Source organism: Dasypus novemcinctus, unplaced genomic scaffold, assembly GCF_030445035.2.
Source record: "Dasypus novemcinctus isolate mDasNov1 unplaced genomic scaffold, mDasNov1.1.hap2 scaffold_176, whole genome shotgun sequence".
Classification (NCBI taxonomy): domain Eukaryota; kingdom Metazoa; phylum Chordata; class Mammalia; order Cingulata; family Dasypodidae; genus Dasypus; species Dasypus novemcinctus.
Genome location: NW_026688163.1, coordinates 35229 through 57247, shown reverse-complemented (window position 1 = coordinate 57247; position 22019 = coordinate 35229). Strand labels below are relative to the sequence as shown.

At 59.1% G+C, this 22019-nt stretch overlaps 1 long non-coding RNA gene across 2 annotated transcripts; it reads left to right on the top strand.

Annotated features, from left to right (window-relative positions):
- Positions 1–10416: 10416 nt before the first annotated feature.
- LOC139438526 (uncharacterized) lies at positions 10417–21770 on the top strand. 2 transcript variants are annotated; one of them, XR_011648200.1, is made up of 3 exons: positions 10417–10574; positions 11505–11686; positions 21143–21770. It is a non-coding gene; the product is annotated as an uncharacterized lncRNA (long non-coding RNA). The 2 variants fall into 2 exon arrangements; XR_011648201.1 differs by lacking the exon at positions 21143–21770 and adding an exon at positions 12243–12363.
- Positions 21771–22019: the final 249 nt, after the last annotated feature.

Below are 22019 nucleotides of genomic sequence, written 5' to 3'. Positions count from 1 at the left end.
AAGCCCCCACTGCCCTCAAAGCCCCCCACTGCCCCCAAAGCCCCCCACTGCCCTCAAAGCCCCCCACTGCCCCAAAGCCCCCCACTGCCCCAAAGCCCCCACTGCCCCAAAGCCCCCCACTGCCCCAAAGCCCCCACTGCCCTCAAAGCCCCCCACTGCCCCCAAAGCCCTCCACTGCCCCCAAAGCCCCTAACTGCCCCCAAAGCCACCCACTCTCCCCAAAGCCCCCAACTGCCCTCAAAGCCCCCCACTGCCCCCAAAGCCCCCCACTGCCCCCAAAGCCCCCCACTGCCCCAAAGCCCCCACTGCCCTGAAAGCCCCCCACTGCCCCCAAAGCCCCCACTGCCCTGAAAGCCCCCCACTGCCCCCAAAGCCCTCCACTGCCCCCAAAGCCCCTAACTGCCCCCAAAGCCACCCACTCTCCCCAAAGCCCCCACTGCCCCCAAAGCCCCCCACTGCCCCCAAAGCCCCCACTGCCCTCAAAGCCCCCACTCTCTCCAAAGCCCCCAACTGCCCCAAAGCCCCCTCTGCCCCCAAAGCTGCCAACTGTCCCCAAAGCCCCCAACTGACCCCAAAACCCCCCCTGCCCTCAAAGCCCCCCACTACCGCCAAAGCCCCCCACTGCCGCCAAAGCCTCCACCTGCCCTCAAAGCCCCCGCTGCCCCATCCTGCGCCTGACGTTCTACTAGAAAGGATTCCTGGAGTCTGAGCAGACCGTTTCCATTTGGCTGGTTTCTAGGGGGGCGTGACAAGAACCTACCGCCCGGGGCGCTGCTGGGGCAGGTGCCCTTCTCGCCTTTCAAGGCAGGGACGAGCCCCCCTGGGGTCCGGACATGCTCCCAGCTGGCCGGGGTGCGTGGAGCCGCTGGCCCTGCCTCAGGGGCTCGCCCACGCCCTCACACAGCCAACGGCTCTGGGACAGTCGCTCGACCCTGGCGACAAGTGGGAGAGAAGAAGCCAACGAATCCCGCCCCCAGCCCCGCAGGCTGCGGCCCCCTTGCCCTGCCCCGGCTCCCACGGCCGCGCGCTGCCCACTAGAGGGCGGCAGAGCCCAGCCGTGCACCCAGGGGGCCCGCTTGGGGCCCGGAGGGCAGGGGTGGGGTGGGGGCGAAGGCTGCCGGGCAGTCCTTCAAGCAAGGGCGCTGATGCCCTGGGAGAGGGGGCGGCGTGGGGGAACTCCCTGCGGGCTTCGCCGCTCCAGGCAGTGGGTGGAAAGAGGGGGTCCCACCAGGCGGGCGGGCTGGCCTCTCGGGGACCCCCGCTCAGGCACGCCCTCCAACGCGCGGGGCCGAGGGGAGGCCTGCGCTGTGCTTGCCGTCTCCAGGGCCCCGGGGGCCCGGCCCTTCCACCGTGAGACCCCCTGGGCTCCGGGGCGCTGAGGAACGGGGCGTCCTTGACCTTGGGCTGTATCTGCAGCCGGCCCTCAAGGGAGCCCTGACGTGGGCGGGGCGGTGGGCGGTGGGCTGGCCTGCAGGCCCTCGCGGCTGCGCTGCCCATCCCCTCGGCCCCTCTGCCGGGCCAGAGCTCCTGGAGCTCCAGGGTGTCGGGTTCTGCACCCAGAGGGCGCGCACCGGCCGTCTCCCCGCCCCGAGCGCCGCCGCGGGCAGCCCCCCTCCTCACGCAAAGCCGCGCTGGACTCCTCAGAGGCCAGTACCAGCACCACGGCCCTAATTTATTAGACAGGGGAGAGCTACAATTTCATTTTTGTGCAGTCATTTAAAATTTAAAACCAGAACGTCTAACCCAATTAAATTTCAGTTGCTCATCCTCCAAATGCACCAAGTCTTATGAAATATGAATAAGGAGTCGTAAGAACTTTGATAACTTAATCTTCATAGGCCGATGGGCGTTTGGAATTGCCGTGCTCACGAAGTCGATGTCAGGAAATAAAGAGAAGCCGCGCGCCAGGCAGAGCGGCACTGAGTGGCGGAGCCGCGCTCCCGACTTCAGGCCCCCGGGCCAGCTCACGCCCGGCGACTTTCTTCTCGCGACTGTGGAAATCACATCTCCTTACCTGACCTTTCTCTTTGGGGATTTCCGGCCTTTTCGCAATTCAGGGCCGCAAGCCGAGAGAGGCTATTTTTAGCCTTGCTAAGATGGCGGGAGTCATGGGACCCTGTCGGCGTGGCCGTGAGGCCCGAGCGCATAGCCAGGCGTGGGCTCTGCGGGCCTCTCGTTCTGCCGTGGGTGAACGCCACGGGCCGGCCTGCACGCGGCGGGTTTCCTTCCCTGGGGGCAGTCACGGGGTGCCGTGATCGGTGGTCCGAGAAGCCCCCGTCCACCAGATGGCCACACTGTCTGGCCAGGCGTGGCCCTCTCCCCAGGACCCTGTTCTGATGAGCGTGGCCCTCAACGAGACACGACAGACATGAGCGCCTGCTGGCCATCGGCCGAAGCTGGACGCGAGTCCTGGCTGGCCAGTCGCTGGGCGCGGGAGCTGCACACCCAGCTTTCCTCCGGTGCAACACGGGGCCTGGAGAACCATCTCCGTGGGTGTTTGTGGGGACTCATCGCGTCTGGAAAGCTCGTAGCCGGAGGCGGGCAGCAGGACGGGTCGCAGCCGCAAGGAGGGAACGACGGGCCCTGCCCTCTCGCAGGCCGAGGGCAGATGCATGCGTCTGGACCTTGCTAGCCCACGTCTGCAGGTGCAACAAAGTGCTCCAGGGACGGGCATGTGGGAGAGGCCGACAAGGAACGTCGGAAGAGGGCTAAGTAAAGGACGGGAAGATCTCGGCTGTAGGACACGGCCCACGGAGGTGCCAGCTCTGCGGCCTCGTCCCCCAGGCACTGCTCAGGTCCAGATGCTCAAAGGAAACTTCAGATCAGTGAACGGCCTTGGGAAATAACTAATGCTCTGAAGAGTGTGGCCACAGCGGGTGTGCCGCTGCCCTGGGCTGTGCCGCTGCCCTGGGCTGTGACAGTGTACTGTGAACTGGGCAGCTTAAGGCAACAGACGTTCATTCTCTTCCGGTTCTGGAGGCAGAAGCCCGCACGGGCAGGGCTGTGTGCCCCTCGGTCTGCAGGGAAGACTCTCCTCGGCCTCTCTCCCGCCTTCTGGCGGTGGCGACCTCTCCCTCCACTGCCACGTGGTGTTACTTTAGTTTTCCAGCTGCTAAAACAAATCCCACACGATGTGGTGGTTTAAACCACAGGGATTTTTTTTTTTTTTTTTTTTGTTTTTGTTTTTGTTTTTGTTTTTTTTTTAAATTTTTTTATTTTTTATTGACTTTGTAATAATATTACATTAAAAATATATATGTGAGGTCCCATTCAACCCCACCCCCCCACCCCCCCCTCTCCCCCCCCCCAACAACACTCGTTCCCATCATCATGACACATCCATTGGATTTGGTAAGTACATCTTTGGGCACCTCTGCACCTCATATACATTGGTTCACATCATGGCCCATACTCTCCTCTATTCCATCATGTAGGCCCTGTGAGGATTTACAATGTCCGGTGATTACCTCTGAAGCACCATCCAGGGCAGCTCCATGTCCCGAAGACGCCTCCACCTCTCATCTCTTCCTGCCTTTCCCCATACCCTTTGTCCATTATGTCCACTTTTCCCAATCCAATGCCACCTCTTCTATGTGGACACTGGATTGGTTGTGTCCATTGCACCTTTATGTCAAGAGGAGGCTCAGATTCCACCTGGATGCTGGATGCAATCCTCCCATTTTCAGTTGTAATCACTCTAGGCTCCATGGTGAAACCACAGGGATTTTGAGGGTAGGAGAAGGCCAAAATCGCGGCATCGTCCAGGTCATGCTTTCGTCCTGAGGCCCGGTGTTCCGGGCTGGCCGCCGGCGGTCCCTGCTCCGTGGCTTTTCTGGGTTCCACTGACTTCCGGCGTCTTCCCGTGGCTCTCTGAATTTCATTCTCCTTATGAAGAAGTCCAGTAATGGGATTAAGACACATCCTGGGGAAGTGGACTTGGCCCAGTGGTTAGGGCATCCGTCTACCACATGGGAGGTCCGCAGTTCAAACCCCGGGCCTCCTCGACCGTGTGGAGCTGGCCATGCACAGTGCTGATGCACACAAGGAGTGCCGTGCCACGCAGGGGTGTCCCCCGCGTAGGGGAGCCCCATGTGCAAAGAGTGCGCCCCGTAAGGAGAGCCGCCCAGCGCGAAAGAAAGCGCAGCCTGCACAGGAATGGCGCTGCACACACGGAGAGCTGACGCAGAAAGATGACACAACAAAAAGAAACAGATTCCTGGTGCCACTGACAAGAATGCAAGCGGACACAGAAGAACACACAGTGAATGGACACAGAGAGCAGACAATGAGGGGAAGGGGGGAGAAATAAATAAAAAATAAATCTTAAAAAAAAAAGACCCATCCTGATTCGAGCTGGGCCACACCTTAACTGAAGTCACCTCCTCAAAAGGTCCTGTTGACAAACGTGCCCACCACAGGAGTGGATTATGATCCAGAACCTGCTTTTCTGGGGTACGTGGCTCCAAGCCAGCACGGGTGTCTCCTCTCTCTGGGTCTGTGTCCACTTTACCCCATTTGCTTTGTCCCTTCTGCTTTATTGTTTGTTTTTTGCAAGGTCTGGTTAGATTTAACTATCAATTATAAAAAAATAGACAGCATAGCAGTAAACATTTATAAATATAAATAATAATTCAAATATAATAGAAATTAATTATGACATAATTCTAATTTTTATATTATAGTTCTAACTATTGGGCATAATCTCAAAGAATGAAATAAAATATTGGTTTCATTATTTAATTTCCATTTAGACCTTAATTCTTTCTAGATAATCAAATTCCTATAATTCTTCACATCGTATTGGAATGAATTACAGCAGATAATTTGCCAACTCATAATTTTATGAGGCAGAAAAACTAAAACATTTTGTTCAACAGTAGTCATGCTGAATCATTATTGATCCAGATAGAATATTTTGATTAAAGAATATGAATAAGAAAGAGTTAAAGAAAAATGAAGTATCCAAAAAATACATTTCTTCTCCAGTTTTCCTCAATTAAAAGCAAGTGTGTATTGCAGATGAAAAAAAATATAGAATACTGAGCACATGAACAGTTTGCCAGGTGCACTGAGTAATTATTGTTCATATACTATGTTATTTTACATTTATCTGGTCTGCTCCAGCTCTCTTTTGGTTACTGTTTCCTTGGAATATCTTTTGTGAAACTTTCACTTTTAACCTGGTTTTGTCCTTACGTCTGAGGTGGGTCTCTTGCAGACAACATATAGAAGGCTCATGTTTTTTAAAACATTCTATCAGTCTTATTACTGTAAAGGTGTTACTTACTTCAACCATTTTGTCCTTCAGCTCTCTGTTTTATATTGTCTGTCCTCTTATCCTTTAGTTCATTCTTCCTAATAATATTCATTTCTAAATTCTTCTCCATATCTCTCACCCTTATTTTTCCCTTTCAGGCTGCAGCACCTGCTTTAGTATTTCTTGCAGATCTGGTGTTTTGGTAACATTTTATCTGTTTTTGTTTGTCTGAGAAGACTTCAAACTCACCTTCGTTTTTGAAGGACAGCTTTGCGGGATACAGAATTCTTGGCTGGCAGTTCTTCCTTTCAGTACATCATACCACTTTCTTCTCTCCTCCCTGGTTTCTGATGAGAGGTTGGCATTTAATTTTACTGCGTTTTCCTTGTATGTGAAGCTTTGCTTCTCAGCATCTTCTCTTTATCTCTGATATTTGTCATTCTGAATATTAGATGTCTCAGGGTAGGTCAATTCAGATTTATTCTGTTTGGGGTGCATTGTCCTTCCTCGATATTGATATTTATGTCTTTCATAAGGGTTGGGAAGTACTCAGTCATTATTTCCTCAAATATTCTTTCTGCCCCTTTTCCATTCTCTCCTCCTTCTGGAACACCCAATAGTGAGTATGTTTTTACATTCCACCTTGTCATTCAATTCCCTGAGACCCTGATCCATTTTTTCCATTCTCTTTCTGTTCTCTTTGTCTTCTCCAGCTCAGATGTTCTGTCTCAGAAATCACTAATTCTGTCTTTGAGCAATTCAAATCTGCTCTTATGTGCCTCTAATGTATTTTTAATGTCATCCATCATGTCTTTCATTCCCCTAAAGTCTATTACTTTTCTTTGCAGGCCTTCAAATCGTTCTTTATGGTTTCCCAGTGACTTCTTAATATCCCTTATTTCTTTAGTTTAATTTTCTTTAAATTCTCTCAAATGATTTAGGAGAGGTTTGTGATTATCACTGATTAATTATAGTAAATCCTATATCTCTTCAGTATATTTGGTTTGTTCTTTTGGCTGGGTCCTCTCTTCCTGTTTCCTAGTATGGCTTGTAATTTTTTCCTGATGTCTAGACATCTGAATATGTTGACAAATTTACTCTGATGGCTAATTTCTCTCTCTTGCCTATTTTTTCACAGCTCTTCTTTGATATTTGTTTCAACTTATTCTCAGTCTTTAAAATTGCTCAGACTAATTTTTCAAAGTCCAGCCAGGGACTCACTAGTGAGGTGCAGATTTTCTCCCAGGGGTTGAGTACAGAGAGTGTGAACAGTTTTTGTCCCTGCAATTTCCAGACTGGCCAGGAGATGGGGCTAGTCAATGCCCATTTCCACAGACGTGTTTCAGACTCAGTTTTCCTGTGTTCCTGTGTTGTATCCCAGATTGGAGATTCAAAGTGGGCTTTGCTAGCCTAATCCACTGAAGAAAAGCACCTCAACATCCCTTCTCTGTTCCCTTGAAACAGCTGCCAGGGAGGAAGATGTCCATTCCCCTCTCAGTCAGCAGTGGGCCAGGAGATTTACCCCAGCTTAATATCTGGAGGGGAGGGTGGGGAGGGGGCCCTTCCTGGCCTCCACAGGGGCTTTGTAGCTCACATTTGTCTTTTCAGCTTCTTTGTCTCTGTGTCCCTCACCCTCCTGGGAGCTGTGCAGCTCTGTCTGGGTCTGCTGACCCCCAAAGCAGGTCCCTCAGACAGATTTTGACTCTTAGTCTGTTGTTTTTATGAGAGCATTCAGCTCGGCTTGTTAGTCTGTTGCCATCTTCCCACAATCCCCTGTGCTAGCTTTTATAAAGGGGATTTATTTGGGGTAAAAACATGAAGTTCCAAGGCCATGAAATGCCCAAATCGAGGCATCAGCAGAGACGCTTTCTTAGGATCCTGCCACGTTGCAAAGCAAGATGGCTGCCGGTCTCTGCCGCGGTCCCCGCCTTCCCCGCCAGAGTCTACCGCCTCCCAGAGCTCGGCCAGGGTCAGCCAGGCTCGTCACTCTCCAGGCGTCCTCGCTCAGCCTCAGCTGCTTTGCTCTCTTCCCGAGGTCAGCCGTGAGCTCTCAGGCACGTGGCAGGGCCGTTTCCTGAGCCTGGAGCTGCTCCTGGGCCCGGTCTCGCGTCCTCTTTCTGTGCCTCTGGGCCTGCTGGCCTGAAACCAGCCCCCAGCGCGTCCCTGTTTCCCTGCCGCCCTCTCTACACAGGGCAGAATTAACACGGAGGCTTCCTTTCCTCCTGCTCCTCTTCCAAGGACCCCAGCTGTGTTGGATTAGGGCCGCCCTACCTCCAGGAGGACTCCCTCTAACCTGCTTAATTCCACCTGTAACGACCCCATTTCCAAGCCAGGTCACATTCTGAGTTGCTGGGGGTTAGGACTTTATCGCACACTTTTGGCGACACAGTTCAACCATAACACCGAGAAGTCCTGAAAGCCAAAGCGAGACCCGCAGGCAGCCCTCCCGTGTGCCGGTGGCGCATCCACTTCTGCTGCTGACGCTCACGGATGTTTTCATTCCGCGACCCACTTGGAGAACCCACCAGTACTACCATTTATATTTAGTCTCTGTTTTACTTGGAATATAATTCTTTCGGGTCCATGAGCCTTCACCATGTTTGGACCAGCAACTTCTCTGGTGTTCCAGGTGGGTCAGTGGAAGCCCCCTCCCCTGGCCCCCCTTCTTGCAGGCGTGGCTGGAACGGAGCTGCGGGGTCGGGGCCAGGGGGGTCTTGGAGGTCTCGGGCCTTGAGTGCTGTGAGTTCACTCTCCCAACAGTCCACAGATGTGGACGTGACACAGGGTCAGCCATGACCACTGCCGGCTGTGGAAATTGCACAGCCGTGAGAGAATTAAAGCTCCGACCCTCGGGGCCCTGGAGCCGCTGCCGTGGACTGTCCAGGAACGTCGGGCAGCCTTCAGTGTTCATTCCTGCCTCGTACTGGCACCTGTGGCCCACCGCCTCGGGGAAGCACCGTGAGGGGCCGAGCAGACTCGGCACCCACCGCACCTGACCCCTCACCCCTTGGCTTCTATTACAGACTGAATCTTTTGGTAAGACCCAGTGTAAAGAAACGGTTCCTGGGCTAAAAGGGGTTTGAAAATTTTTAATTTTGCCCTTATTATTTATAAAAATTAGAAAACAATGATCAATTCTAGTGATGATAGACACAAATCTTGAATACAGAAATTCAGGTGAAGAAGGAAATTATCATAGTGAGCAAAAGATATGAGTCTGCCCCCTCAGCTGGGCTCTCATTGGGCTCATGTTGGCAGCCCTGGGTGTTTGCATTGAGAACAAAAACTAAGGCACTGAAGGCCTTGGGTGGAATTGATTAGTCCACCTAAATATCTATAGAGAACAGCTGTCAGGGTGTGAGGTCCTGGAGACAGCAGGGCGTTGGGGCACTTGGACTGGCAAGGCAGGCAGAGGTTAACGTGCCTGATGAAATGGCCCGCTGGACTCCTCCCTGGGCAGTGCTGGGCTCCTCCCTGGGCAGTGCTGGGCTCCTCCCTGGACGGGGCAGTGCTGGGCTTCTCCCTGGGCAGTGCTGGGCTCCTCCCTGGGCAGTGCTGGGCTCCTCCCTGGATGGGGCAGTACTGGGCTCCTCCCTGGGCAGTGCTGGACTCCTCCCTGGATGGGGCAGTGCTGGGCTCCTCCCTGGGCAGTGCTGGGCTCCTCCACAGGACAGGGCAGTGCTGGGCTTCTCCCTGGGCAGTGCTGGACTCCTCCCTGGGCAGTGCTGGGCTTCTCCCTGGGCAGTGCTGGGCTCCTCCCTGGATGGGGCAGTGCTGGGCTCCTCCCTGGGCAGTGCTGGGCTCCTCCCTGGATGGGGCAGTGCTGGGCTTCTCCCTGGGCAGTGCTGGGCTCCTCCCTGGGCAGTGCTGGGCTCCTCCACAGGACAGGGCAGTGCTGGGCTTCTCCCTGGGCAGTGCTGGACTCCTCCCTGGGCAGTGCTGGACTCCTCCCTGGGCAGTGCTGGGCTCCTCCCTGGGCAGTGCTGGGCTCCTCCCTGGATGGGGCAGTGCTGGGCTCCTCCCTGGGCAGTGCTGGGCTCCTCCCTGGACGGGGCAGTGCTGGGCTCCTCCCTGGATGGGGCAGTGCTGGGCTCCTCCCTGGGCAGTGCTGGGCTCCCCCCTGGACGGGGCAGTGCTGGGCTCCTCCCTGGGCAGTGCTGGGCTCCTCCCTGGGCAGTGCTGAGCTCCTTCCTGGACGGGGCAGTGCTGGGCTCCTCCCTGGGCAGTGCTGGGCTCCCCCCTAGATGGGGCAGTGCTGGGCTCCTCCACTGGACGGGGCAGTGCTGGGCTCCTCCCTGGGCAGTGCTGGGCTCCTCCCTGGGCAGTGCTGAGCTCCTTCCTGGACGGGGCAGTGCTGGGCTCCTCCCTGGGCAGTGCTGGGCTCCTCCCTGGGCAGGGCAGTGCTGGGCTCCTCCCTGGGCAGTGCTGGGCTCCTCCACAGGACAGGGCAGTGCTGGGCTTCTCCCTGGGCAGTGCTGGACTCCTCCCTGGGCAGTGCTGGGCTCCTCCCTGGGCAGTGCTGGGCTCCTCCCTGGATGGGGCAGTGCTGGGCTCCTCCCTGGGCAGTGCTGGGCTCCTCCCTGGACGGGGCAGTGCTGGGCTCCTCCCTGGGCAGTGCTGGGCTCCTCCCTGGACGGGGCAGTGCTGGGCTCCCCCCTGGATGGGGCAGTGCTGGGCTCCTCCCTGGATGGGGCAGTGCTGGGCTCCTCCCTGGGCAGTGCTGGGCTCCCCCCTGGACGGGGCAGTGCTGGGCTCCTCCCTGGACGGGGCAGTGCTGGGCTCCTCCCTGGGCAGTGCTGGGCTCCTCCCTGGGCAGTGCTGAGCTCCTTCCTGAACGGGGCAGTGCTGGGCTCCTCCCTGGGCAGTGCTGGGCTCCCCCCTAGATGGGGCAGTGCTGGGCTCCTCCACTGGACGGGGCAGTGCTGGGCTCCTCCCTGGGCAGTGCTGGGCTCCTCCCTGGGCAGTGCTGAGCTCCTTCCTGGACAGGGCAGTGCTGGGCTCCTCCCTGGGCAGTGCTGAGCTCCTTCCTGGACGGGGCAGTGCTGGGCTCCTCCCTGGGCAGTGCTGGGCTCCTCCCTGGATGGGGCAGTGCTGGGCTCCTCCCTGGGCAGTGCTGGGCTCCTCCCTGGACGGGGGCAGGTCTGGAGGCCTCATCAGGAGGCGACATGTCACCTGGGCCCTGAGGGATGGCTGGACTTCAGCCTGGTGAGGAGTGGAGTAAAGAACATTCCAGAGCTCAGGGTCAGGACGTGAGTGGCTTCTGCAGCGGCAGAGAGCCTGGAGCGTCTGAGAAAGTGAGAGAAGCCCTGGGTCTGAGGTACAGTGACGGGAGGGGGGTGGGGGACGGGAGATGGGACGGGGGAGCTGGGGACAAGGTTAGGAAGGAAGGCAAGGCTGTGCCTGCTCAGGAGGGAACTTCCTGCAAGTGCAGTGGGAGCCACGGCAGCGCTCTAGGCCAGTGGGAGCGGCACTGCCCCTAGATCCCAGACATTCCTTTCGCTCTCCGTGGAGAAAGGATCCACAGCCCCTTGTGAGGTGAGACCAGCAGGGAATGTGAGACGTGCGTCTCCGAAGGCCGTGGCCGAGGGCGCAGCGCAAACAGGCGTGCCGAGCTCCGGAGCCAAGGCCCCTCTCCCCGAGAGCAGCCTGGGAAGGGGGCTCAGCCGGTGCTGGGTGCTGGTTCCTGTCGGCCATCGGAACCCTCGCCCCCTGAATTCCCTGTGGGTGCCCCTCGTCCCGCCGCCTTCCAGACCCACCATCTTCCAGGACGTCTCCCCGGTCATCCCACCCTTGGAGGGAGTTGCTCTGATCCCCTTTGTTCCCCTGCCTGGGCCTTGCTGCCCCCACCCCTTCTTGCCTCTGTCCTCTGTCCACCCCCGGCCCCCGGGGCCACGCGGCCGCCATGTGCAGCCAGCCTGGGGGACAGATTCAGCACTGAGGGGGACGGACCTCAGTAGGTTGCTGGGGTGAGAGGTTTTCTAATTTGGGTCCCAGATGGCAGGAAGTATGTCATAGCCTCCAACTTTCTGCGTTTGTCTTTGAACCCTTGAGTGGCAGGTAATGGTTGAGCTCCACGCGGGAGCCCCTGGCGGAGCAGGTGCCTCCGTCCTTCCCACTCCAAGCTGTGGAGGGGGGCCGGGCCCCAGGAAGACACCCCGCTGGGCCCCTCGGGGGTGCCCTCTCCCCTCCACAGCCCTTGAAGCCACACACCTTCCTCCGTAATCCGGACCCTTCCGTTTTATTGTAGCTCGTCTCCCGGAGGAGTGATACTTTTATCACGAGACAGCAGCTCTTTTTCATGCGTTTTCTGATGGCGTTTCTCCTGGCTGCACGTCGCCCGACGGCGTGGCAGTTCTGGACCCGGCGCCTTCGGAACTGGGTCCCGCAGAAGCTCTTCAGCCCCTTCTCCGGTCGCTCCACTGATGCTTGGTGGGTCCCCGAGGATCCCCTTTCGATCACCCTGAACAAGCCATCCTGGTCCTGGGTGGGGGGACACAGACGCCAGGCATGGAGGCCCTGTGGCCGGCCGGCCTTTGCCCTCAGCCACCGCGACACGGCCCGGTGTGGAGCTGGACACGGCCCGGCCCTCCTGGACCCGTTTCAGGGCATGTGGTGGCAGGAGGCCCCAGTGTTGCTGGGGTGTGGATTTATGTGGGGCGGTCGCCCACGGCGCGTAAAGGGGCTTTGTCCACCGGTCCTGTGCACACTCGTAGGCCTCCCAAGGCAGGCGGGAAGCAGAGGCCGGGGGGCTTGGCCGGGCTGGGGCCCCCGCCCGGTTCCAGCCACACTGCCCGCGCTCGCTGGGCCCCGCGGACCCAGCGTGGTGCTGTGTGCTGACCCAGCATTCTCTCCTTGGGGGTCACTCCACCCCCACCCCCAATCAAAGCGGGGCCCTGGGGCTGCCGGTGTCCTCCCCTCTCCTCTCCCTGGCCTTGGGGCATGAGGCCCAGTGTGGCCACCGTCATACCCCTTCTCCCGGCAACAGGCCCCTGGGGCCGCCAGGGAGACCCGCTGTGGCCAGGCTGCCATTTCCTCGTCCGCGTGGACGTCCAGCGGGTGCAGGACGGCGAGGTCGGTCACCGAGGAGAGCGGAGGCCCGTGCGTGAGCGAGGGACGGCGGAGGGCCGCTTCGCCCGGGAGCTGTCCAGCCGCGGGCTCGCCCGGCTGGCTCTGAGCTGGCGCACCGTCCCCGGCGATGGTGAATTCTGCTGGGAGCTGGTCCAGAGCCCTCAGTAACACGAGGACAGAGGCGGGAGCGGCGGTGGCCAGGCCCGGCAGGCACGGAGCCCAGGGCCCCACTGCCCAGGGTGCCGCGCAGGGCGGAGCCCGCGTTTCCAGCTCGGCCACGACGCGGACGACGTGCGGCCGGAGGAGGGGTCCCCAGGGGCCGTCTTCCCACGCCAAGGAGATTGGTGAGGCGCTCCTTCGTGTCACTGGAGCCCCCGGTTTGGTCACGGGTGAGGCAAGCGAGGCGTCCCGTGAGCCAGGGCTCGGCACCTGCCTGGCCCACCTCTCTGGGGGGCGGCCACAGAGCCGGGGGGCTGGGCGCAGACCCCCTGTGGCCTCCCCCAGCAGACGGGCGGAGAGGGGGGATGCGAGATGAGCGGGGGCTCCTGCGCGTGTGTCCTACAGCCTGCCAGGCAGGCGCCCTTCTCCTGGGGACTGGCTCCTCCCTCCCTCCAGCATGGGGTTCTAGCTGCTTCTGCCAGTCACAGGCCCGCCCCTAGCCAGGTGACCACAGGGGGTGTGGCCGGTGGGGGTCCGGGGGGAGCTGAGCCTGCGGGGCCACCTGGCTCTGGGGCTCTGACCCTGGGGCTGCGTGGGAGTGGGACACGAAGGCCAGGAGAAGGGCCAGGGGCCCTGGGAGGCGGGTGGGCGCGTGCCAGGTGCTCGCAGCAACCGCGTCGGTTGCGTCAGCCACCCCCGGGCGGGCTTCGGCCCTGGAGACTGCTCCTTCCAGCGGAAGCCGGACGTCCGTCCTCACGCCAGAGTCCTGACAGACATGTCGCCTGAACCTGGAGGAGTTTGCAGATGGAAAGGGCACCCGTGCAGAGAGCTGCCTTTGGAAGGGGAGAGGTCAGGGGGAGGCCCTGAGGGTCCCGGGGCCAAGCGGACGCTGAGCGGCCCGGCCACCGCCGGGCAGACGCGTCACGGAGGGCGGGTGGCCCCTTTGGATGTAAATGGGGGCTCCTTCAGCCCAGCACCCCAGGACGCGGCTTGGTCTGACCAGTAAAGTCTTGTGCTCCTCGCTAAGTGGAACGCCGATCGTGGAACGCCGACCGTGAAATCCTGTACTTGGCCTTATAAATGTGACCCGCGCTTGCCCCGTTTCCCAGCCCCGCTGCTCGGGCTCTGCTGTGACTCTCCGTGTGAGCAGGCACCCCCATGCTGCCCTCCACGGCACGGAGAGGGCAGAGCCTTCCTGCCACCTCCCTGGTCTCTCGTGGCCTCCAAGGGGGCGCCGGGCGCCATTTTGGCCCCGTCTCTGGAGACCCGTAGACTGAGACCCGCGTCTGCTCCCTTCAGTTTGGGGAGCAGAGTGCCTTTGGGTTTCAAAGCTCTTTTGGGGAGGAAGACAAAACGTGTTTGCAGGACTGAGGACGTGCCGGTGGTTCCCAAGTAGGGGAGGTGAGGCGGGAAGGAGTGGCCTCTGCTCGGTGGCCTGCGTTGGTGGCCCCTGTTGGTAACCTATATTGGCCACTTGCATTGGTGGCCCACGTTGGTGGCCCATATTGGCTTGCTTTCGTGGCCCACATCAGTGGCCTGCATTAGTGGCCCCTGTTGGCGGCCTGCATTGGTGGCCCACCTTGGTGGCCCATGCTGGCCACTTGCATTGGTGGCCCACACTGTGGCATCACTTTGTGCCACAGACATTTTGCTTCCTGGCCGGCTGCCCCCTGAGACCTTCCTGGGCTCACTGGGAGTCCCTCCTCCTGGCTGGACTCACACGGCCACGGGGCTGAAGGACACCACGGGCAGGTGGGCCTGGTGGGCTGGCCCCTGGGCGGTCACCTGCTGATGGTGTGACATGCCAGGAAGTGCCTGGCGCAGCGCCGTCGGCCCAGGCATGCAGGGCCCCTGGCCCTGCCGAGGCTCCAGGGGGTCCCTCTCACTGGGGGGATATTCCTCAGAACTGGGGCATCACTCTACCCCAGGGACCCTCGCCAAAGAAGCCCCTGGCCAGGGGACATGCGCGTCGGCTCGCCGAGAGGAGCGGGTCTTCTCAAAGTCGTCACATGGGAGGCCACAGCATGGCAGTGGACACTGGGCTGCGCATGCGGCTCCAGGGCACGGGCTCGGCTTGGGCCCAGCCTGCTGTGGGGACAGAGGGGATTCGATCCCACCCTCCTGTTCACGCATCGCTCAGCTCTGTCCTGCTGCATAGATGGCTGGATTGCGGCCAGCTCCGTGCAAGGCTGTGGGTGGCTGGTGTCTGAGGCCACGGGGCCGTTGAGGGGCTTACCCTGCTCAGCCACTCACGAGGCGGATGCGCGATGCAGCACCCACCTGCCAGGGCGCCCCTGAGGCGGCGACTCCCGTGTGGCCACAGAGAAGCCGCGAACATGTCTGAAACTCGAACACTCCCTGCTCCGACCTTCTCCTCCTGGGAGGGGGACCAGGGCTTCCTCTCGGTGGAGGATTTCAACACAAGGTGTAAACCTTTCTTTTTTTAAAGTTTATTTCTCTCCTCTCCCCGCCCCGACCCCGTTGTCTGCTCTCTGTGTCCATTCACTGTGTGTTTTTCTGTGACTGCTTCTATCCTTATCAGCGGCACGGGAATCTGTGTTTCTTTTTGTTGCATCATCTTGTTGTGTCAACTCTCTGTGTGTGTGGTACCATTCCTGGGCAGGCTGCACTTTCTTTCGCACTGGGCAGCTCTCCTTACGGGCGCACTCCTTGCGCATGGGGCTCCCCTACGTGGGGGACACCCCTGCGTGGCAGGGCACTCCTTGCGTGCATCAGCACTGCGCATGGGCCAGCTCCACATGGGTCAAGGAGGCCCGGGGTTTGAACTGTGGACCTCCCATGTGGTAGACGGACGCCCTAACCGCTGGGCCAAGTCCACTTCCCAAAACCTTTATTAGAAGGGAAATGATATTCTCGTCTTGAGAGGGGCTGGTCTCCAGGGCCGCCTTCTTTAGCTTAAACGTACCTCTTTAAAGATGCAGAGAATACAACGCTGTGCCCTGGCCAGTGGCTGCTCAGCCAGCCCTTCGCCCGACGGAGGTCACAGCCCAGCCCCCCGCGTGGGCCCTGAAGGCCACGCAGGCTTCTCTTCCGTCCACCGCGCCGTGCAGAGCCAGGCATGCCAGGGGTCCCCGAAGCGAGGGCCCTTGGCAGCCGCACAGGGCCGTGGCCTCCGGCCGCCTGTCGGGGCGTCCTTGGCGCTGCTTGGCCTCCTCTTGAGGACGCTGCTGTGGAGGGACACGCTCCCCGCCGAGCCTGGTTGATTCGGCGAGTCGTCGATCAGCCTCATTTCACTTGTGATCTTGTGATAGGAAAAGCTACGACAGAGGATGGCGCCAGGCGCTTCGTCTACCTCGCTCCTCCCTGCTGCGGACTGCGACCCCGAGGTGCCCAGGAGCCCCTGCCACCCATGCCGTGTCCACAAGACGTCCCTGCATGGCCTTGGAAGGGTCCTTTGGCATCCGCGGCCCCAGAGATTGCCAGGAGCGCCTGGGCCTGCTAAGGAAAGCAGATGAAGCAACACGGATGCTTTGCTCCCCCAAATCGCAGGGGATTTTGAGTTGTGTTCTCTCCTAAACACTGACCCCTGCCCGGAGGCTCGAGGGCCTGCGGCTGCACTTGTCGAGTGTAACTCGGAGCAGTGGATCCCTCTCGGGCCTCCCTCTCCCCCGGCCACCCGGGCACGCCTGGAGGCTGCCCGTGCGCCTTCGGCTGCTCCTGCAGGCCCCTCTCCCATCTCCTCACGGGTGGAGCCTCCTCTCTGCTGGCACCCGAGCCCCTCACCTGCGCTCCCCTCACCGCCCGGCACGACTCGGCTCTGCACTGTCCCGAGGCCGCCTTCTGTGTCTCCACCTCCTCATAAGGACCCAGAACTCTTGGGTCCAGGGCCACCCGAGTAGAGATTGACCTCATCTTGACCAATCACACCCTTCTTATTTTAATTAATTAATTAATTAATTAATCCACCCCTCCGCTTGTGCTCGCTGTTTGCTCTCTGTCCATCCATTTTGTGCTGTCTGTCTACTTGTCTTATCTTTAGGAGGCACTGGGAACCAACCCCAGGACCTCCCAAGGAGGAGAGAGACACTCAGCCGCTTGAGCCATCTCCCTCCCTGCCTTATTGCGTCTCTCATTGTGTTTCCTCTGTGTTTCTTCTTTGTGTCTCCTTGTTGTGTCATCTTGTTGCATCATGTTGTTGCATGTGCCAGCCCGTCGCTTGCTTTCTTACTTGTCTTCTTTAGGAGGCACCAGGTACTGAACCTGGGACCTCCCGTATGGTCCGCGTGTGCCCAAATGCTCGAGCCACCTCCACTTCCCAAACACATCTTCAAAGACCCTATTTCCAAACGGGGTCACACCCATTTGAGGACCTGCCCGTGCCTTTGGGGGACACTGTTCCCTCCATCGCGCTCCCCAGAGCAGGCGCAGGGACCTGCTGGCAGGTCAAGGAGCTGATTTTAGGCGGCAGGTTGGCAAGGGCACCCTCCGAGCTATGGTGCCGTCTCGGGGCCTGCCCTGAGCCCTCCCACCCCGGCCCGGCGCCGGCCGCAGTGGTGCTCCCGGGAGCCTCCCGCGTCCAGGCCCGCCGCTCCGCGCGCTCCCTGGCCTGCCCCCTCTCTCGGCCCCCCCACCCGTCCACTGTTCTTATCGAGTGCTGGAGTGTTGCTAAGGCCACGAGCAGAGCAGACGCTGTCCCCCTGCGGGCAGCTTGGGTGCTCTCTCCACCCGCGGGGTCCCTCGCGGGGCGGCCCCCAGCCTGGCCCCCTCGTTAAAGCGCCGGCGCCCCCTCCCCCTGCCCGGCGTGTCCAGTCACCAGAGGGTGTTAAGATGTCGGGGGGTGGGGGTGGGAGGTGCAGACGACAGTGACACACGCACAGCGGGAAGCTGCCATCACGTTCTCGAAATAGGTCACATTTGCAAGCAGTAGAGAGGAGACTTAGGTAATTGGCTCATTCCGTGCCCGCCTGAGAGGCACGCCGGGGGCCTCGAAGGCTTTTTGTTCAGGTAATTAAAACTGAGATTTCATTCTGTCATTAAAAACGAGGCTGTGCTGGGCGTTTCCCCAGAAACCAGAAGGGGGGCGACGCAGCCAGGCGTGGCGCGCACACGAGGCGGGCCCCCCCGGAGGCCGGAGGTGGGGGACACGCCGCGGCGCAGGCCGGAGCCGCCGCTTATGAGCCGAGGGCCACTCGAGGCAGGGTACAGAGAGCCGGAGGGGCCAGGGGCAGCCCCCGCGTCCCTCCCCAGACAAAGGGGAGCAGCGCGGGAGGAGAGCTTCGCTCAGCGACAGGCCGCCTGCGCTGACAGCTCTGCAGACGAGGCCGCGTCCTGTCTTTCGTGACGGGCCCCCTGGAGCGCCGAGGCACAAGGCTTTCAATGGGAGACTGCACCGTTTAAACAAACCAAGCTCTGAAACCAAAGTGTAGACACTTACATGAGCCATTTTTAAAAATTTATGTAAATTTCCCCCTTCCTGCTATGACGCATTTGCAGGGACTTAGTTCAAACCTTCACTGTAGAGCTCGGTGCCAGCTGCGGCCAGCATGCCTGGACTCAAGCGCCCGGGGACACTGCGCTGCAAGGGCCCGGCCGCCCGAGCGGCCCCTTCCAGCTCTCCCTGCTCCTCCAGTGTGAACTTGGGTGCCCGCCCCCTCCAAGGCCGCCCTTCACAGACCGGACAGACCTCCCTCCCCGAGGACCCAAAGCCCTACAAATCCAACCATTATTTTTCATATAAAATACTCATTTTTTGGTTGTTTAAAAGAAGACAAGAAAAATCATGATATTCCAGGCCTTTATTGTTTCAAAGCACATTTTCTTAGTAAACATATTTTTCTATAAGACTCATTTAGTTTGTAAATAAAACAAGTCACTTCCAACCAAAAATAAATGCTGAGGCACAGATGTTTTTCAGTTCTAACAAAAGCATCTGTCTGCCAAAACCTGATTTTCTGTAAAAAGTCACACGCTGCAGCAGAGAAACCGGTTTCCTCCAGCGTGTCTTCCTCGTGACTTGGGCTTTAGCATTCAGGCTCATTTCTACCGAAAAGTGCTCCCCTTAAGGTTTTCTCCTTGTATTTGTAAGTTGTTTTCCTCAACCCGTGTAGGAAATCAGCGGCAACGTTTGAGGAAGGGGGCATTTGCTGCAGAGACGTTGCCGGTCGTTTTTAAAGCTGGCATGAATTCCAGCGTGCGCCGGCGTGGCTGGCCGTGGCCGTGGCCCGGCCGCCCTAGCTTGTCCCGGGCTGATGCACGCTGGATGAGGTTTAAGACGCGCCCTCAGAGCAGCAGCCTGGCAGCGGCTCCTCCCCAGCGGACAGCAGGCCCCCGGAGGCAATGCGTGCCCCCGCCCGCGTCCTATTTTAGGGTTTGCATTCCTTCCCGGGTGGCAGGTGACAGGCGACGATCCAAAGGCCTCTGCGTGACTCATGCTCCTGGTGTCTGCTGCTCCTGCTCCTAAGTGCCCCCCTGTCTGCTGCAACCCCGCGGCCCCCCAGGGACGGGCTGTCCCCGGCACCCAGGCCCCCGGCATGCTCTCGGCGCCCGCGGCCCCAGCCCACGCTGCCCGCAAGCAGGCCCCTGTCCTCAGCTGTGGCCCAGGGCCTGGCCGGCCGCTCGCAGTGGGCGGTTTCCTGGGTGGACTCCTGCCCCTGCCCCAGGCCTCCCGCCGGGGTCCCTGCAGGTGGCCGCTGTGTGGTGGGGGTGGTCCAGCTGGCCACTCGTTGGCTCGAGCCTTCCTGGGACTCGTGGAGACACCACGACGCCCGCGCTCTGGAGACGCTGCAGCAGGAGCACCCTCCTGCCCTGGCCGCGCGGCATGCAGCGGGCATCACACTGGAAAGAAGGGTCTCTTGGCAAGGACCCCCAGAGGCAGCTTAGTGTGCCCGTAGTTTTCATCTGCAGGAAAAGAAAACTCTCGTTGTGCTTTCCCACCTTGGCAGCCTAGCCCACGACCCAGAGGCGGGGCCACGGCGGGAGGTGTGACGCTGGGGGAGGTGGGTGGCCACGCCCCCCGAGGCCCGGGAGGCTGCACCCGCGACACCGCCCCTGTGCCTGTGCCCACCTGGGAGGCGCGCCGGCCCCCCTGCCCTGGCCCTCGCCAGGCTCCGCGTGGTGTCCGGTCCGGGTGTGTCAGTGACACGCCTGCCTTCCACGCCCAGCTCCCTTAGGGGCTCAGTGCAGCCGCGAGGCGCTCGCTGATCGCCCCTGTCCACTCCCTCTTGGGGGACCCACCGGGTCTCTTCAATCAGTCCTGGGAGAGCCAGGGAAGGAGGAGGGGGGGAAGGAGGGGGGAGAGAGAGGGGGAAGAAGAGGGGGAGGGGGAGGAGGATGGGGGAGGGAAGGAGGGGGAGGGGGAGTGGAGGAAGAAGAGGAAGGGGAGGAGGGGGAGGGAGAAGAGGGGGAGGAGGGAAAGGAGGGGGAGGGGAGGGAGAAGAGGGGGAAGGAGGAGGAGGGAGGAAGGGGAGGAGAGGAAGGGAGAGAGAAGGAGGGGGAGGAAGGGGAGGAGAGGAAGGGAGAGAGGAGGAGGGGGAGGAAGAGGAGGAGAGGAGGGGGAGGAGGGAGAGGAGGGAGAAGAGGGGGAGGGAAGGGGAGGGGGAGGGGGAGTGCAGGAGGAAGAGGAGGGAAAGGAGGGGTGGAGGGGAGGAGGAGGGGGAGGGGGAGGAAGGAGGAGGAGGGAGGAAGGGAAGGAGAGGAGGGAAGAGAGGAGGAGGGAGAGGAAGGAGAGGAGTAGGTGAGGAGGGGGAGGAGGGAGGGGAGGAGGAGATGGGGAGGGGGAAGACAGGAGGGGGAGGGGAGGAGGGGCCGAGCTCAGCGTCCCTGCTCCTGTCCCACCCAGGGGCCCCCTCCCTCCCGCGCGTGGGAGCCTCGCCTGGACTCCCCCCCACCCCCCGGGGCTTGCCTCCGCCCCGCGCGCCGTGCCCTCCACCCGCCCTGGGCTCCTCACTGCCCGCGGGAAGCTTAAACACGTGCTGCCGACCCGCCGGCGGGCACGGCCGGACAGCAGGGCGCAGGAGCTGCAGTTCCCGCAGCGAGGGTCCCGCCCGCTGCCAGTGGGAAAACTTTCCTTTTCATCCCAGCTTGGGTTTTTAAGAGCAAAAATGAATAAATAAAAAGGAAGGTAACTTTTCATTAACAGCCGCGTCTACTTGGTGAGTTATGCTGGTGTCTGTTTTTAAAACATTACGTGAGATGAACCATCACTGGACGGCCACTTGTTTTACGGAGAAACAAATGAGTAGAATATAAAAAAATGAAGTGCCTTTCTTAAAAATATTGTATTAATCATCTCAAAGGGGGGAAATAGTCTTCGTGTTAATAAGTGAGACCTAAGATCCTAATATTTGAAAAACAAATTCATTTGCTACTTATTGAAAGATAATACTAAGAAAAAGCATAAAACACATAGTTAACAGGATGAGCTTACATTTGTATAGTAGTTTACAATTTCCAAACAATTTACATAAACCACGCATCATGCTAGCCAAGTGACGCAAGTCTAGCCAAGTTTTTAGGTAATGTATATAGTAGAGTTTCTGTATTAGGTAATTATTTTCACTCATGAAATTTAAAGAAAATCCACAAACTTTTTTTTTATCGGTGGTGTCATCGTCTTTTTGGTGTGTTGCCTCGCCGCGCGGCAAGCGCCTCTCCGCGCAGGTCTGGGACACTTTTTCTCCTTTTTCTCTTTTTTACCAGGAGGTGCCTGGAGTGAACCTGAGTAATCCAAAATGGTATACAGGAGCTCAGTTGCTTGTGCCACAGCCGCTTCCTCGTATACTTTTAATACCAGGGAAAGTGTTTTTATTTTTCTGTGACTCTAAAAGCTTTGTTAAAATCAGTTCTCGTGGTTCACCTCCTTGTCGTCTTTACCGGAGATGCTCTGGGGACGGAGAATGTGAAAACAGGTCCTTTCTACACAGCACACGGGCGTAGGACTCAGGATCTAAAACAACAATTACCAGCATCCCGACGGCACGAGCAGGCTTTGAAACCTTGGGCTCGTCTTATGAACAAAGCCGTGAAAGTCCTTTCAATTTTTGAAAACAGTTTGTTTGTTTGACTCTCCAGCCTCATGTCGTGGCTTTGGGTGGCGTGGCTGCTTCAGAGGCACAGTGAGCCAGGCAGGCCACGCAAGTCCACACCACCCTGTGGGGCCGTGTGGGGCGCTGGGCTGGGGTGGGGGGGTTCCTGCTGGGCCTCCAGTGTGCCCTTCCCCTCTCCAGTTCACAGAAGTGCTCTGGACAGCGACCTCGGCAATTCTCAGGTGGAGAAAGCTGGATGCAGCCCCTGTGATGAGAGCAGCTTTGAGTCCCGGCCCTGTGCTTGGGGGGACGCCGCCCCCACCGGGCCGCGAGCGGGACCCGGGCTTCCGAGAGCCACGCCGTCGCCTCTAAACGCACATCACAGAGTTCTCTCGGCACACTGGAAAATTTTGAAATCGGTCATTTATTTTTAAAGGCGCGGCTGTTCTCAAGTGTCTAATTAGGACAGAAGCCCATTCTTCTTATTTTCGAAAGAAATAGTTTTCGAGGACGATGGGGGCTCACCTGGGGGTTTGGATCAGAAAAATTCC